This window comes from Petaurus breviceps, unplaced genomic scaffold (assembly GCF_028583685.1).
Source record: "Petaurus breviceps papuanus isolate PSGF00001 unplaced genomic scaffold, PetGlider_PUasm1.0 90925, whole genome shotgun sequence".
NCBI classification, from domain to species: Eukaryota; Metazoa; Chordata; class Mammalia; order Diprotodontia; family Petauridae; genus Petaurus; species Petaurus breviceps.
The window spans coordinates 4,489,961-4,507,576 of NW_027187380.1; the positions used below are offsets into that span (position 1 = coordinate 4,489,961).

Sequence of the window (17,616 nt, forward strand, 5' to 3'; positions counted from 1 at the left end):
GGGTGGGTGAGGCATTAGACTCTGGAGAAATCTCTGGTGGTGTAGTCCACTCCCACTGGTACTGGAAAGTCCACTTGGCCCTGTTCAATCCAGTCCCACTTCCAATACCAATTTAAATGACAACCATACCGGAACTGGCTTCTAACCTGTGGGTGGCTGGAACCAAACAAAGCAGTCTAGAAGGAGGAGAGTCAGGAATCAAACAGAAGTCTCTTAGGACAAAGCCTCTTGAGTTTAAAATGTCAAAATATTAGGAGACATCCTATTTTCCAGAGCTAAGGCCCAGCAAGCAGGCTACCCTGAGCTTAAGATAACAATAATCCTTTGCACTTGCCCTCTGGATGATCTCAACCTCTGGCAAAATGTATTTCTTTTACCAACAACAGGGGTTCTCTGAGAGATTTATGATTTTCATGTTAATCGATAGCTATTTAGATTTGTTGGAACTTCCCTATTTCCCAGGAAATAGAAGTGAGAGCTAGAGCTAGAGCCAACACACCACAGGAGAAAGTGATCAGCTACCTCTCCTGACATTGAACAATTCCTGTTTGTAAACTGCTGAGTGAACTGAACCAGGGGCTGCATTCCTGTTCCCACTATGCTAACTCTGGTTTTATACCCCGCTGAATGATCACAAGGCTCAACAATTCTAATAACTTAGGAACTGTTCCCATGGGACCCAAGTATGTCTATGTTGTCCCTAAAATGTCTGCATGCATGGGCCTGACGTGGGAACTATTTACTCAAGACCTAAGAATAACTATGTTGGGTCCCTCTTTTTTTGGTTTTCATGTATAAAAACCTTACCTCTACCACAAGCTTCCCTTCCCAGGGGGACTTTGGTTTGCAAAACTGTTTTTCTCACTCTGAAATTAAACTTCTGTTTGATTCCTGCTTTGTTCAGCTCCAGCCACCCACAGGTTAGATGCCAGTTCTAGTCCAGTTGTCAAAAGTAATATTTTGGGTTCCTGACGCCACGTGCTTCTTTTTCAAAGTAAAGCTTCCGGGACAATTCAGAGTTAGACCTTTTTACATCATTATCACCATTTTCACCATTTACCATCTTTGAAGTGTATGTTGTTAGTTCACAGATATGAGAGAGTATGGATGGCTCAATCAACCAACAAGTTTTCTATGTAGGGAGCTTTGGGGCCTGCTTCTAGCCATGTGTCACTTGAGGTTAAAGGGCTTTCCCATTGAGAAGAAACAAAGTCCCCAATTGCCTACAGAGCCCTAAGGGCTGATGACTCAGTGAATATATAAAGGAGCAGAGGCAGCCCTTCACCACTTTCTTCCTTTCCAGCTGCAAGTCATGTCAGTATTGTTTGAACTATATCTCCAGAAGTTGGTTGAGGGAGGGGCAGTTTGCCCCCACCAGCACCTCAGCCTCCATACAATTGTGAGCACATGGTGTCTAAAGCACATATCCTAGACCAGCAAGGGTAAACCTTGTTTTAGGCTGCCTCTTTTGTGTTTCTTCCTTCCTGGTCTTAGGCTCATGAGTATCTACTCCGATATGTTAATACCATATTGTCAAAATTAAAAGGCATGCCCCACCTTTCTGTCAATATAAAGTGTTACATAACATAGGGTCTTGATCAAAGGCGTTCCCTAATCAACTTAATGAATTTATAGGAGGAAAAAACCTTTATTGGGGACTTTGCCTCTGCCTCAGAAGATGTGGACATGCCCATTTGGCTCATTATCCACTCATAGTCACTAAATTAGGAATGAATTGGTTGACTAGAAATGGTTGGCTGAAACAACTGGACTGTTGTGACCCCAAAGCTAGATGAATGGCAGGGAGGCTAAGCCAAGATACATGAAATCCGAGGGACCAGGATTTTCCTTCCACTGTTACTATGAGGTATTCAGTCAGATAATGCAAGTATAGTGGAAAGGGTATTACCACTCTAAGAACCTTAAGTGTATTTCCCTAACAAGGGGAGTTAAAACCCTTAGGAAAATGGTACTTGCCAAAATGTCAGGGAGTTGCCCCTCCCAGAACTCTAAATTCATTTTCCTTCTGAGGGTAACAATATGAGTTTGGGGCAGCAGTTTAGGGCCCTGGGAAAGGGGCACATCTAGCCTGAGAAGGAGGAGAATTGGATGGATTGTTTTTAGATATGCCAGGTCCTTTGCTTTCTGCAATGTTTATGAGCTCTTACGAGTCTTTTTTTTTTTTAATTTTCTGCAGGATGAAATAAAGGTTGCCCTGTACCTGATATATTTTTTATATTTATATATTTAAATTTGTTATTATTCTTAGTGCATATATAGAACCCTTTTACACACATTGGTGGATTGGTGGAGACCCTAGACATAAGCTTTATTCAGAAATTTCCCAGGGTCAGTTGGAAGTAGGGGCAATGTGTGCCAAAGTAGAGTGATGAGGAGGGTTTCACCTGGATTGAATCCTACCCATGTAGGCCACTGGTTGCATACTAAAAGCAGACAAACAGAAAAGTCTAATTGTTATAGGAAATAGACTTTATGGGGTTGGTGGGATATGTGTGATGTCAAAACAAAAATTAACAATGTTTTGTAAAGGAAAACATTAGATCAGTTATTTTTACTAGTGACTTGGATAAAGGAACAAATAGTATGCTTATTTAAATCAATAATGACGAAAAGTGAGAGTGATAATTTACATACTGGATGACAGAGTCAGAATCCAAAGACATCTTGACTATCTAACATTGGTCTAAACTGGTTGTCCTTTGTTCTTGAAGAGGACCAAAATCACATCACTATGTTAGAATCAAGTTACATTGTCTCTGACTGTGGCTGGTCAGACCAGTATGAGCTTGAAATGCTCTACCACAGGTTAGGCGCAAATAGTCCATATGAACATTTGGGGTGGATTCTCTAAATCTGCACATCCTACATTTCCTTTGAGCTGTTTCAATTCTGCTTTGTGCATAGAGCACAGTACCTTCTCTAATGTGGGCATACCATGCTGTGCCATGTCCTGTGCCGGTGTTTCCCATGTCACACAATTCCAGAGTTCTTGAGAGTATCCTTGTATTGCTTCTTCTGACCACCATGTGAACACTTGTTTTGTGTAAATCCTCCATAAAAATAGCTTTTTAGGCAAGAGTACAATTGGCCTAAAAAAAATCAGCTTCACAAATACAGGACTGGGGAAGTACGATTAGAATAAAATTTATCGGAAAAAGATCTGGGGATTTTTAAACTTGAGTTTACAGTTTGAAGAGGGAGACAAAACAAACAAACAAAAAACCTAATGTGAAACGGAGCTACATTAAGAGAGTCATAACTTCTGAGTAAGAAGAAATGGTAGTTTCAGTGTGCCCTGTGTCCTGCCTGGCAAAGACCACATGAAGGGCTGGCTGTATTCAGTTTGGGGACCATTCAGAAGAACAGGTATTCTCTAGAGAGCATCCAGAGGGAAGAAACCAGAGTAATGATGGGCCTAGAATCCATGTCATCTATCCATAACATATAACTAGTGTTAAAGGGACTGGGGTGTTTAGTCTAGAGGAGAAAAGACTCAGGGAGGGACAAGATAGCTGACTTCCAGGATTAGAAAGGCTGTCATGTCAAAGATGTGCGCATCAGGAAAAGCTTTATAACAATTAGAATGCTCCATGAGACAGGCTAGCTGGAGAGGTGGGGGTTCCCCCATCAATCAGAGGTTGGATGACCACTTGACTTGTATATTAGAATAAGGATTCAGTTCAGATATGGGTTGCATTTCACAAGTCCAATGAGGTCTCCCTGTTGTCAGCCTTTACTGTTGCTCCATAAAGTGATATCTGTTTGCTCAAAAAGATACTTCTATAAGTAATTGTAATCATTATTATGTCATTTTTCTCATTTTTTACTGCTTTTTGTAATTGAATTCAAGTGGTAGGATGAGAGCTCATCTTCTGCAGACTTACTAAAAGCATTTTTCAGGGCAATTCTAGGTACACACAAAATGATGGAGATGATGGTAAATTCTGCAGGCCAAAATTTCCATTTTATTGTGTGATTTCCATCAGTCATTGAGTCTCAGATCCTTAAGGATAGTCTTGCTATAATTTATAGTGGTAATTACCTAATCCTTAAAAAATGCCCTTCCATTTCTGTAAACAAATCCTCATGACTTACTGTAAGGGTTATGGGATTTAAAGATCTTCCATGCCCCGTTGGACTTGCTGACGTAGCAGGAAGGGGCGGAGCAAGAGGAAGCGGAAGCCAAGCTAGCGTTCCTGCGGTGGCTGGCGGTGGTGGTGACGGCGGCAGCAGCAGAGGCAGTGGCAGCGCGAAGCCCTTTTTGAGTTAGGACTGCTAAGGACTTTCTGCTAAGGACTCCTGCTGAGGACTGCCAGGGGCCGGAGCTGCTGGGAGCGCGCTTCCAGGACGCTGGGTGGTTGCTGTGAGTGGGGAGAGGAGGACCTTTGCCTGAGGTAGCCTGTTCTGTTTTAAAGGCTTGAGAATGTGGGTGCTTTCTACTTTATCTACCTGTGCCAATATCATAACTACTCTGATGGCTTTCACTTTCTGGTTTTGGGACTCAGTCTTTTGGTATCTTAATAAATTTTCTAGTTTATTTCCTCATATGGCAAACATGACGTATTTTGTAATGGATAATTATATCAGCATATTTGTAATCTCTATAGGCATTGTGAATATGGCATTGCTGATACACTTACTCATTTGTTTCATATTTGTTCATATTTGTTTCATATCATTCATATTCATTTGTCAACATTGTTGATGGGGTTCATGTGAATGTTTGCCCATGGTGGGCCTTTTGATTCCATGACATTGAATAGTCTCCAATTTATATTGGACAAATCTACTTGAATGTACCTCTTCTCAGCCTTTACTATTTTTTTGTAAAGTGAACTCTTTTTTCCAAAAATATCTCTGCCTGTTTATGAAGTGCTCTGAGAAGAGCTTTCAGTTCATTCCCTCCTTTTTGAGGAGTAAGCATCAACCTTTTTTTTTTTTTTGCTTTTTGGAGGGCAATTGGAGTTAAGTGACTTGCCTAAGGTCACATGGCAAGTTTTTGTATTAAGTGTCTGAGGCCGGATTTGAACTCAGGTCCTCCTGACTCCAGGGCCGGTGCTCTACTCACTGTACCACCTAGCCACCCCTATTTCTATTGCTGCCTTGGGGTGATGAGCACTATGTTTTGTTAACAATGTTTGGATTTTTGTTTGGACTCCCTCTATTATTATGCCCTTATCTTATTCCAGGGAGTTCAAATTACTATTATACTATTATTCTTTTGTATTTAAAGTCCTATAGATCATTGAACAGGGGAATGAATGAAGGTAAAAGCATTATTAGCTGCTTACAATATGCCAAATATCGAGCTAAATTTTAGGAATTGTTGAAGAAACATGCCATACTCCATACTCTATGTCATAGGCACAAATCTGTCAGAAGTAATTTTTTACTAATTTTGGTTTATTCTATATCTTACCATTTTTCTGCTTAGAGAGAGAGAAATGACCAAATTCACAGTCCCCTCATGCCCTTAGACAGTTCCCTAGCTCACAAGTCATTGTTAAGTCCCAGTATATTTCACATGTAACCCTAAGGCTACATTTGGGCTTGTAGTCTCAAGTGGCAAATCTAAAAGGACCTAGGTTCTTAGTAATTCTGTCCTTGTTCCCAGTTACAGAGTGAAATCTCTAACAAGTAACCTGGAGGCTGGGATCCCAGAACTGCATTAGGAAAGATCATTCTCTCTTCTGTGGCTCCCAGAGCCTTCACACACACACACACACACACACACACACACACACACACTCATGTTGTACAAATATTTATGAGAAATAAGATCAAATCAGGGTGATGCAATGTTTAATAGAATTAAAGACCATACTTTAGGTTTGGGTTTTTAGGTGCCGGTTCCACTCATTTTAAGTAAGGCAATGAAAGAAGACAGGTTCCTTCTTATATGTGTATGTGTGGAGGGGGGGTCCCCTTAGAGTTGCAGCACTGGAGATTAAAAATAAAACCACAGTCATGTACTTTGCTATTTTAGTCTCTTGGGAGGAGAGGAGGAGGATGTCCCCAAGACTGATACTCCACTTGGTGGGAAGGTTCATTAGCTTCCTCTTCTCTGAGTGTTCTCTCACTTTTTAAGAAATCCTTAAAACTTCCACTGTAGGAGAAACTTCCATTCTATAATCCTAATCTTTCTTTAGCTTCTTCTTTTCCTAAACTAGAAGAAATGGCCAGAAGGACTAGTACACACAGTCAGTCAGTTAGCATTTAATAAACTCCTACAATGTGCCAGGCACTGTGTCAAGCCCTGTGGACACAAATAAAAGCAAAATTGAGACAGAGTCCTTAAAGAATTTAGGAAACAGTTCAGGTAATAGTTTGCTTAATCAAAAAACAGAGAAATACTCACTTATTCTAGGCAAACGTCCTCAGAGAATCATTTTCCTAAAACCATTCAATTCCTTTTATAGAACATTCCAGGTTTTCTCCCTTCCAGCTGCTGTTGCTAATCTTCCTGACCTGTGTATTACCACTGGACTCCAGTGGGTTCAGAGGAGAGAGACTGATGACTTTACAAGCCCTGTCTCACTTAAATCCAGTTCACTTGCAAGTCAAGACGTCACCCTCCAGATGTCATTGGTCTTCTTCAAAAATGAAGTTGAATTGTTTACATTCCTACATAGAAAGATGGCATTTGCAACTCATGAGACCTTTCTCAGTTTTAGGGTAGTTGGAGGAAATAGGTAGGTAGGTAGGTAGAGAATAGATAGATAGATAGATAGATAGATAGATTTGTAACTCAAAGTTTTAAAAACAAAAGTTAATTATTTTTTTTACATGCAACTGGGAAATAAGATATATAGGCAATGGGATATAGAAATCTATCTTGCCCTACGAGAAAATAAGGGGGAAGGGAATAAGAAGGGGTGTGTGATAGAAGGGAGGGCAGACTGGGGGAAGGGGTAATCAGAATTCATGCCATCTTGGGGTGGGGCAGAGGGGAAAGATGGGGAGAAAATTTGTAACTCAAAATCTTATGGAAATGAATTTTGAAAACTAAAAATAAATAAATGAATGAAAGAATGAAGGATCAACAGCAAGAAACAGCCTAAATTCCATTAACTGAAGTTATCTAAGAATTGTCTCCCTTCTCATTACCTTCATTGCTTTAGGGAACGGGGATAGATGTATCACTTCAGGGTTTGGAAAAAGACAATTATAATAAATAACCTTAATTAGTTTAGAAGTTTTCCTATTCAAAACCTAGTTAACACAAGTCTGGTAACCAATCCTGTTTCAGACCTTAGCTTTCTTCCCTACATACTTTTCCTAGTATGTTAGACTTTAAACTGGAATATGAGAGGTGAGGGCAGCTTTGTCTCTTTCCCCAGGATACAAATAAAAAAAAAAATGAGATGGTCCATACTCTTCAGGAGCTCACACTCCAATAGGGGAGATAACACATATAAAAGAATTCAATTACAGGGAATAGAAGGGTCTGGAGGTCCTAAGGGTGGATAAATGGGTCTGATTGCAAGGCTCTAGTGTCCTTAAGGCACATCAGTGGGTCAGATGACAGTACCTAGATGTCTGGGGGGCATAGCCACAGGGCAGATGGTAAGGCCTTGGAGGACTTTCAGAGGCAGGATCAGGGCAAAAGGTAAGTTTTAGTGGTCTTCCATCACATCAGAAGACTAGTAGTTGGTGATGCCCAACTTATCCAAGTGGTAAGAATGGCCATATCAGTCTTCCTTCCATATTCCCTGCTTTGCTCTCCCATAAGGTCTGGGCTATCCTGTAAAGTCAGAGCAGTCTCCAGGGTGGTTAAGGGAAGGACAAAAGGAAGGCATGGTGAGAAAGGTACTGGATGGGGTCTGATTAAAATTATTGCTTTTTTGTAGATGAACAAAAGTATTGGGATATCAGTTCATCTTCTGTTGTTCTGAAAGGATATTATTGTATCCTTAGTTCAATTCTGGTAGCAAATTGAATGGTTGGGGATGGTATAATTATTGAAGTCATGTACCTGAATAATTTTTATTTCTTCTGCTAGGTCTTTATGTTTTGGAAGCTGCTGATGCAGATTACAGTATGAAAGACCTGAGAAGCCCAGCTCTCTGAATAGAGCTCCAGAAAGGTTAATGATAAAGAAAAAATTAGGTTTCTCCATCTAGTCCAAAATGGCACAAAAGGATGGGAGGTGGGAGTAGGAAGAAATCCCATGCTCAAGTAAAGGGGAAAGGGAAAGCTGAAGAAAATGGGAGAAGAGGAACCTGAAGATTGGAAAGTATGAGCTGTGCAAAGAAACTTATACTGAATTCCTGCAAATAGACCTAGTTAGCCTGTGCTCAGAAAAAAGGGGGAGATGGAGGAGGGAATCACAAGCAACTGAGCTCTAGGAATCAGGAACCCAAAGTCAGATCCCAGCCCTGCCTTATTAAAATAGAAGTGGGCACCATGAGGAGAGACAGTGATTGGCCATGCTCACATTGGAGCCTTTGTAGAAGTCTTGAGATATTTTGTGGAAGAATGTGTTTGTTCCTGATGGTTATAACATTTTTCATCTTTTAAAAAAATCAGCCGGTTTTGATATAATTGGTGTTCTAGTTGGGGAGTCATGCTATCAAGTTCAAAAAGGTCTTTTTGAAATTCCATTCTAAGTAAGCTCATCCCCATTTCAAAATTAGGCATAATATCTATAGTTTGCATTGTGAAGATTTTCCATGAATTCAGCTTTTCATTCTTCAGATTTAAAACTCAAAAGCTTAATATTTAATTTTGTCTAGATTTAGTTAGCTGAATGTTACCAATAACAAAGTGCATCATGAAGCCCTTGTATGTAACTGGCAAGATTTGTTTCCAATTTTGTCATGGAAGGAAGTAAACAAACATTAAATGCCTACTATGTACCTGGCACTGTGCCAGTAACTCTTTACAAAAATATTATCTCACCAGATCCTTATGACAACACTGAGAGGTAGGTACTATTATTATCCCCATTTTTTTAACAGTTGAAGAAATTCAGGGCAAGACTTAGCCTCAGGCAGAGGTTAAGTGACTTGCCCATGGTCACACAGCTAGTAAATATTTGGGGCCAGGTTTAAAGTCAGGAGAGGGCAATTTACTAGCATTTCAGGGTTTCTGCTTTCACAGCCGCTATACCCGTAACTCCACAAATTTCACTACTTCTCTGCTGGCCCCTTTCTTACCTCTCTACCCCATCCAATAGCTGAATTCTTGAATTTTGAGGGGGATTATATTGTCATATCATCATTATGCAACAAATGTAATCACAAATGCCATTTTGGGAGATTGCTTTTCTAAGTAGAAAAAAAATTTGTATTAAGTATGGTTTATTTTTAATTCTTTTTGCTTGCATATTGAGTTAATAGTGTTCTTTGAAGCATATTGCATGCTAAAAGTTTAACCTGTTTGTTTTTTGTCTTTCTTTATTTTTCTTTTTTTTTTTTTTGTAACGTCTCCAAAAGGCTTGGGAACCCACCCAAACCCCTACTGTCGTGTAATGGTAACTTCTGTCAAGATCATTCTCAGAATAGTAATAAAAATAACTCACATTTATGTAATGCTTTAAGGCTTTTGCAGAGTGTTTTACAAATAGCATCTTATTTGATCCTCACAATAACCCTGGCATGTAGGTGCTATTATTATTCCCATTTTACAGTTAAGAAAACTGAGATAGACAGAGGTTAAAATGACTTACCCAGGGTCACAGAGCTAGTAAGAGTCTGAGGTTGGATTTGAATTCCAGTCTTCCTGATACCAGGTCCACTGTGTGCCTGTAAGGTAGTTATTAGTAACCAAACTGAGCAAACTATCTGTGCTGAAATAACTACCACCTTCCAGTTTCATTGGATATATAGATATAGACATAGATAGATACATAGATCGATTGATCCTTTATATATATATATATATATATATATATATATAAGGAATACTTATGAGAACCAGCCCATTACAGACTTCCCTTCAGACAACACATGCCTACGTCAGAGGCCGCCAAGGGTCTTGAATATGTGCCAAGGCCAAGTTGCCTCCAAGACCAATCATGAGTGTGGAAGAAACTGTCCACAAGTTTAAGTCTATGTGTCCTTGCTAATTAGCACCTAGAAAAGACTGTTCACAGGTTCAGACACATCCATATTGGCCAATTAGTTCCCTTAAAACTTCAAGAACACTTGAAAAACAGGGTTTCACTGACCAAGGTATTGTTTGAAATAAAGTCTTTTCTCTATATAAGCAAGAACAATCCAGCCTCAAATTGCAAATTTGAGAAATATGGAAATAGGCCTGTGGATGTGGGACATAGGCTGAGCTCAGAGTGTCACCTAGTGGCTAATGTTGAGATTGCAGCAAGACTAGCTGTTCTAGGCCCCAGGCCTCTTAAACTTTTTCCACTCTGGACCCCTAATAGCACTTCTTAAAAGATGTGTCTTGACCTCATATAACCTAGACTTTGCCACACGTCTGGGAGGAATTTGGGTATTGATAATCATACAGCACCCATGGAAAAGGGGCAGATGTATGAGAATAAAGGAAAATTACATGTGTCATTTACAAAGTAGTTTACATACATTATCTCTGTTGATCTTCACAATGATCCTAGTAGGTATCATTGGTGATGTTCATTCATTTCAATCTTGTCTGACTATAACACCATTGGGTTTTTCTTGGCAGAGATACTGGAGTGGTTTGCCGTGTTTTTCTCTAGCTCACTTTACAGATGAGAAACAGAGACAAACAGGGTTAAGTGACTTGCCCAGGGCCACACAACTAGTGTTTGAGTCTAGATTTGAACTCAGGAAGAGGAATCTTTCTGATTCCAGACTTGGCACTGTGCCACCTTGGGGCCCATCATTGATTTTTTTTGTTTATTTTGCCTTTTTTACAGATGAGTTAACTAAGGCTGGTTATGGTCCAGCAGAATTTTGATCCTTTAACCCCAAATCCAGTGCTTTCCCACTGGAACAAACTGCCTCCCAATTAACTTTGGCATCTTGTGTAAAGGACAAAAGGTTTTCTTAGATGCACATAGACTAACACTTCTGTGTGTGTGTGTGTGTGTGTGTGTGTGTGTGTGTGTTGGCCAAGTTTCTGAACCTTGTCCATGTTTTCCTATCCATTGATCTCCAAATGACTTTGTAAGTTTCAGAGTAAAATCTTGACCTTCTGCTGCTGGATCTCTTCAATCATGTATGCATGAGTAAAGTAATTCAGTGATTTCATTCAGTGTTTCAGGTTTCACTTCATTCAGTGGTTCCTCAACAGAAACATAGTTCTTAAGAAATAATAAATAAAAACTGCCCATTCCTAGAAAAGTCCTTGTATCTTAAAGATTTTGTGGATGAGGCCAATGCAGGAGAACTACCATTCCTACACCAGTGATCATGCCCTGTTGACATACTGTATGACCCACATACTTAACAAAGGCTCTATAAAATTGGCATTTGTCAATGGACAAGTTCAGGTCAAACATACTACCTGTATTAGAGACCATGCCTTAGAACAAATAATTGTCCACTCCTGAATGTGGCCTGGACCAGATTAAAATGTAATTGGTAGATATTTAATGCAATAAATAAAAATACAATAAAACATAAATAGCATTTCATTTTTAAAATAAGTTGACATGTAGCCTGCAAGAATCCTGTTGTATTGATTGCTTAGTGGTTCCCATTTCTCTCTGCGTTTGACACCATTGTCTCAGAGAAACTTCTACCCTTGGGCCCCTACAGATCTGTGACAACCTCTAAGAACATTATTTGAGGAAAGCCCCAGCCATGCTTCCCTCTGTATTCCCATCACCTCTTCCATAGCCTTCTTGAAAATTGTTATGCCCACCAAGTACATATCATCTCCTTCCTTGCTCACCTCCCCAAGAGTTCTGGAAACATGAACTATAATTGAATCAACTCTGTCATTGCAGGTATGAATGGAGCATGTCAATCTATTCTTCTATGTCCCCATTTATTATCCTTGTAACTTTTTTACCAAAGTGCATGTCCCCCTACCCCACCTCTCCTTTGTTTTCCCCCTTATAATATAAGCTCCTTGAGGGCAGAGACTGTCTTTGCTTTTATATTTTTAAACCCAGTGCTTGGCACATAGTAAGCACTTAAATGCTTTTTTTTTTCATTCATATCAACTTTGTTTTGTTGGTATAACACTTACATTAGTCTTTCTTCATGTTCTTCCAATGCCTTTCCAAAGACAATGAGGTCATCAAGGTATAGCAACACTTATAGATAATTCATATATCTGACTATTTTTTCCATTAGTCGTTGGAAGGGGGCCAGTGCCCCTAAGCTGACTCCTGGGAAAGACACATTGATGAAATCCAAATAGCTGGAAAGATGAAAGCAGTCTTTGTCTTCCTCAGCAATAAGAATAATAACAATAATAATAAATCAATAATTATAATATCTCAATAAGCAATAGCATGTAATTACAATATATTGATATATTTAATAATACATTATTATTCATGATAAATTTATATAGCACCTACTATGTTTCAGACACTGTGCTAAGCACTTTACAAATATTACTTCATTTGATCCCTACAATGATCCTGTCAGGTCAAAGATTAAAAACCACTGGCAATGGAGCAGACAAAACAAGCCATCTAACTTAATCTATGACCTAAAGTACTCATTCACATTCGTTCCTTTGTTCAAAATCAAGTATTCTTTAAATATATGTATGTTCCGATTCTTTTTTCATACCTCCGCTGCAGGTTATTCATATGGGCTTCTGCACTCTGTAATGATACCATTGATTAGCAGTATTTTTAGATTATTTCTTTCCAGATCAAGAAGTCTTCCTAGATTGTTTCTGGAATGGTTGGAAATCAATAAGTTAGATTCTGCTGCTTGCTCCTCAAGGCATGTCCCTTATCCTACTCATTCACTAAGAACATTCCTGCAGATGCAGGTCTTTCCATTCTTCTGGTCATAGAGAGGTACTAAAGAAAAACTTCTGAGGATCATCTCCAGAGTTTGAAATGTCATGTTTATGGCTACCATTTGCTTCTGTTCTCCCATAAGCCTCTGCATGGAGGGTCAAAATGTTCGGGTACTGGGTCCCAGATTTTTGCTTGTAGTATCCTGCTAATAATTTGAATAGTATGGAATTCAGTTTATTGGAAATGTGTGGGTAACAAAACAGATTATATTATAGTGTCTGTGGATAAAAAAAAATTGGAAATATAGCCTTTTTTTTTTGGAACTTCCCTCAGCCTTGGTCCTCCTCTCCGAGATTTCTGTAGATTAAATGATTCTCCATTTGTATTTCTTTTTCTGCCACTGCTGTCTTCCCTTGGTTCCATGCTTACATCCAACCACCAGAATAATCAAGCTCAGAATCTCTCTTTTCCTATTCTGAGATACTTTCTGTCTTTTATGCAAATAGCTTAAGCAGTGACCCAAGGCTGTCTCCATAAGGAGGTAGGTGCCCACACACTCTTGCTCACTTCTTTTTTTAAAATTTTTTATATTTTGCTTTTTGGAGGGCAATTGGGGTTAAATGATTTGCCCAAAGTCACAAGGCTAGTAAGTGTGTCAAGTGTCTGAGGCTGGATTTGAACTCAGGTCCTCCTGACTCCCGGACCTGTGTTCTCTGCTCACTGCACCACCTAGCCGTCCCCCTCTCGCTCACTTCTGATCAGCTGATTCAGTAATCAAGAATTTTCTGGGGGGTGGCACGGTGGCACAGTTAATAGAGCATTGGCCCTGGAGTCAGGGGGACCTGAGTTCAAATCCGACCTCAGACATTTAATTTACTAGCCGTATAATCTTGGGAAAGTCACTTAATCCCAATTGCCCTGCCTTCCCCCTCCAAAAAGGAAAAAAAGAAAAAGAATTTTCTTCTGCTCAAACCACCAAAGACAAACGGGTTGGTTTCTACTCCATCCTTACTCTCATTTTCCTCATCTGTAAAATGGAAAATAATGCTATATCCCAAGGTCCCTATCATACGTAGACTCCTGGAATCTACAAGGATAAAGGCATTCAAAGAACTCATAGCTTATGAGCCTCCACTGATATTTCTTTTATCAGATCAACTAGAGAAATGCTAATGCAAAGCAAAAGAAATTTAATTCGACAGTCTAACAAAATCAATAAAAAGTATGCATTTCGAGAAAGGGAACATGTATGAGGAATACACTTAGCCAGGGAACACATGGAAGAGGGTCACAAGTCAAAGGAAAGTTTAACCAGGTCTTCCATCCCCACCAGCAATAAAGTGACTCTCTTCCTAACAATACCTCACAGGATTGTTATGAAGATAAAATGTGAGATAAGACCCACAAAGTGACATCTAAATGTCAGCTATTCATTTTAAATTAATGATCTTATTTTCCTCTAATTACATGTAAAAACAATTTTTAACCTTTGGGTTTTAAAAATTTTTTTAATTCCAAATTCTCTCCCTCCCTTTCCCCCCTTCCCCCCTCATTAAGAGGATTCTTTTTGGCGCGGGCAGTGGAGGAGGTAGAGGCGGCAGAGGACGAGGCGAGCCCGGGAGGAGATGCGGCACCATGGCACAGTTTGTATTTGAGAATGATCTGCACTCCCTGCTCCAACTGGACACATCTATTGTCAACGCACCTCCTGATCGTTGGCAGCGCAAAGCCAAGGAAACCCCTGGCTCCTTCCCCCTCCCCAATGCGCAGGGCCAACCGATCGCACAGCTCCGGAAGAACGCCAGGCCGGACTCCTGGCAAATTTGGCAAGACACAAAGCACCCCCAGTAAGGCAGGCGGGGATCGCTACAACCCCCATCGAAGCATATCCCAGATGGAGGTGGCTAGCTTCCTGCTGAGCAAGGAGAATCAGCCAGTCAACCACACCCCCACCAGGAAGGAGCAGCAGAAAGCCTGGTCCTTGAATTTAAGTCAAGATCTTCTGGCTCGGTGGGAAGCCCCAGAATGCCCCCGAGGGCTATCAGAACAGCCTTCGGGTGCTGTACAGTTAGAAGGCCACCCCAGGTTCCAGCAGGAAGACCTGCTGCTATATCCCCTCCCTCCCTGACCGCATCCTAGATGCCCCTGAAATTTGAAATGACTACTACCCGAACCTCATGGACTGGAGCTGTGGCAATGTGCTGGCTGTGGCTCTGGGCACATCTGTGTACCTGTGGAGCGCAGGCTCAGGGGAGACCCTCCAGCTGCTGCAGACACAGCGCCCCGGGGACTACGTGTCCTCTGTGGCCTGGATCAAGGAGGGAAACTACCTGGCCGTGGGCACCAGCAGTGCAGAGGTTCAGCTGTGGGATGTCCAGCAGCAGAAAAGGCTTCAAAACATGAGCAGCCATACAGCACTCATGGTGTGGGTGCCCTGGCCTGGAACACTACATCCTTTCCATTGGGTCTCGGCCTGGCCACGTCCATCACCATGATGTCCGAGTGGCTGAGCACCACGTGGCCACGCTGAGTGGACACAGCCAGGAAGTGTGTGGCCTACGCTGGGACCCTGATGGCCGATACTTGGCGAGTGGCGGCAATGACAACTTGGTGAATGTGTGGCCCAGTGCCCCGAGTGACGGGGGCTGAGGTCCCTTGCAGACCTTCACTCAGCATGTGGATGCAGTCAAGGCTGTGGCGTGGTGTCCGTGGCAGTCTAACGTGCTGGCCACTGGAGGCGGCACCAGTGACCGGCACATCCAGATCTGGAACGTTTGCGTAGGAGCATGTCTCAGTGCGATGGATACCCAATCCCAGGTGTGCGCCATCCTCTGGTCCCCACACTATAAAGAACTCATCTCTGGCCATGGCTTTGCCCAGAACCAGCTGGTCATCTGGAAGTACCCGAGCATGGCCAAGGTGGCTGAGCTCAAAGGTCACATGGCCTGGGTCCTGAGCCTGACCATGAGCCCTGACGGCTGCACCGTCGCCTCAGCTGCTGCTGCTGAAACCCTGCGCTTGTGGAGCTGCTTCGAGCTGGACCCTGGGCAACGCAAGTTGGGAGCGGGAGAAGGCGAGTGCAGCCTAGAGCAGCCTCGTCCACCAGGGCATCCGCTGAGGCCGGCCCCAGTTCCCCTCCTGCCCACTGGGTTTTATTTTTCTAATAGAGACATCTGTCCCTGTAATGGGAATGCAAATTTGAAAGATCTTCCCTGCCCCTAGGCTAAAGTGCACCTGAAGCCTGGGGTGGGAGGCTTGTTTTTCCAGTAGATACTTCTTGATTGGCCAGTGAGTCAACAAGGTTGTTACATTCTCTGAGCCAGGAGAAGGCTATATGAGCCCTGATGTGAGGTTTTATTTTGGGGGCTCACTTTGAGAAGTGTTCTGTGATTTGATATGGATTCTGGGAAGCCGTTGTCTAGAGCCCCCCACTCCTGGCTTTGAAAAACCCAGATAGATGTTGATTGGGTATGGATGTAATGGCTGGACAGTTTGGAAAGCTGTCTACTTGATCTGTTTCTGTCTTGATAATTCTGCCTGTATACTTTAAAGTTCGGGGTGCTGACCTTTTTCCCCTGAACAAGGTAAACGATATATGTCTGACTGATTAAAGTAAGCTTGTTAACCCATTTTGAGTTGCTTTCCTTTAACAAAGCAGATCCAAGAACCTGTATGGGCAGCCACCCTGAGGACACTTGGGGTGCTTGCTGCTACAGTCCCCCTGCAAGAAAAAAAAAAGTATTATTTTTAATGAGAGACAGCATGGTATAATGCAATGGTTCCCCAATAACAGCCGGCTTTTATATAGAACCTACTATGTTCCAGGCCCTGTGCTAAGCACTTTACAACTATTATCTGATCTTATAACAACCCTGGGAAATAGGTGGTATTATGACTCTTATTTTATGGTTGAGGAAACTGAGGCAAACAGCTAAAGTGACTTGCCCAAGGACACACAGCTAGTAAATGTCTGAGGCTAGATTTGAACTTAGATTTTTCTGACCACACGACCATCACTCTATGTGATAGTAATGGATTGTGGAGATTCCCCTGTATTGGGCTTGGTTTTCAAATTGATTGTGTTAAAACCCAGAGCTTGTTAATCCCACCTGTGGGATGGACTTGTTGATGTGAAAAGAAAGTCCTGAACTGGGAGGGGCTGGTGACGTAGATTTGGAGAGACAAGAGAGAGGCGGAAGATCTTTTTGGAAGCAGCACCTCGTGGAGAGAGAGAGACTAAGAGAATTGCTGGTGGCCGCTTTGAATTGCCCTGGACTTTTGAGACCTGCCCCCTGACCTGCCCCCTGAGCTGCCAAGGACTGAGGAGACATGGCTGTTTTGCTGGTACTTTGTCTGTCTGTTTTGATGTTGTTTTGCCAGATTTGTCCACTGGTGAAAGACAGTCCTGGAACAACAGTTGAAGAAGTCCTGGAACCTGGATTTTGGCTAAGAAGCCCTGAGACTGTCCTGCAGACAGAGAGTGAATACTGTCCACTGGTGAAGGACAGTGCTGTTGTTGCAGGGGTCTGGAGACTGTCCTGCAGACAGAGTGAATACTGTCCACTGGTGAAGGACAGTGCTGTTGTTGCAGGGGTCTGGGAACCTTTCTGTTGGTTCAGAAGCCCTGAAGAAGGATTTTCTTGTTGCATGTTTACAGAAATCCTAGGAGAGGGTTTTGCTAATGTGTTCAGGGGTTCTAGGACTGTTCTACAGACAGAGGA

At 41.8% G+C, this 17,616-nt stretch overlaps 1 long non-coding RNA gene and 1 pseudogene across 1 annotated transcript; one reads left to right on the plus strand and one right to left on the minus strand.

The window, feature by feature from the left end:
• The window catches only part of LOC138152403 (cell division cycle protein 20 homolog pseudogene), a 21,951-nt pseudogene extending 4,347 nt beyond the window's left edge, over positions 1 to 17,604 (plus strand).
• Positions 5,807 to 8,013, minus strand: LOC138152405 (uncharacterized). Its single transcript, XR_011166097.1, has 2 exons — positions 6,380 to 8,013; positions 5,807 to 6,277 (listed from the first exon to the last, which is right to left on the minus strand). It is a non-coding gene; the product is annotated as an uncharacterized lncRNA (long non-coding RNA).
• Positions 17,605 to 17,616: the final 12 nt, after the last annotated feature.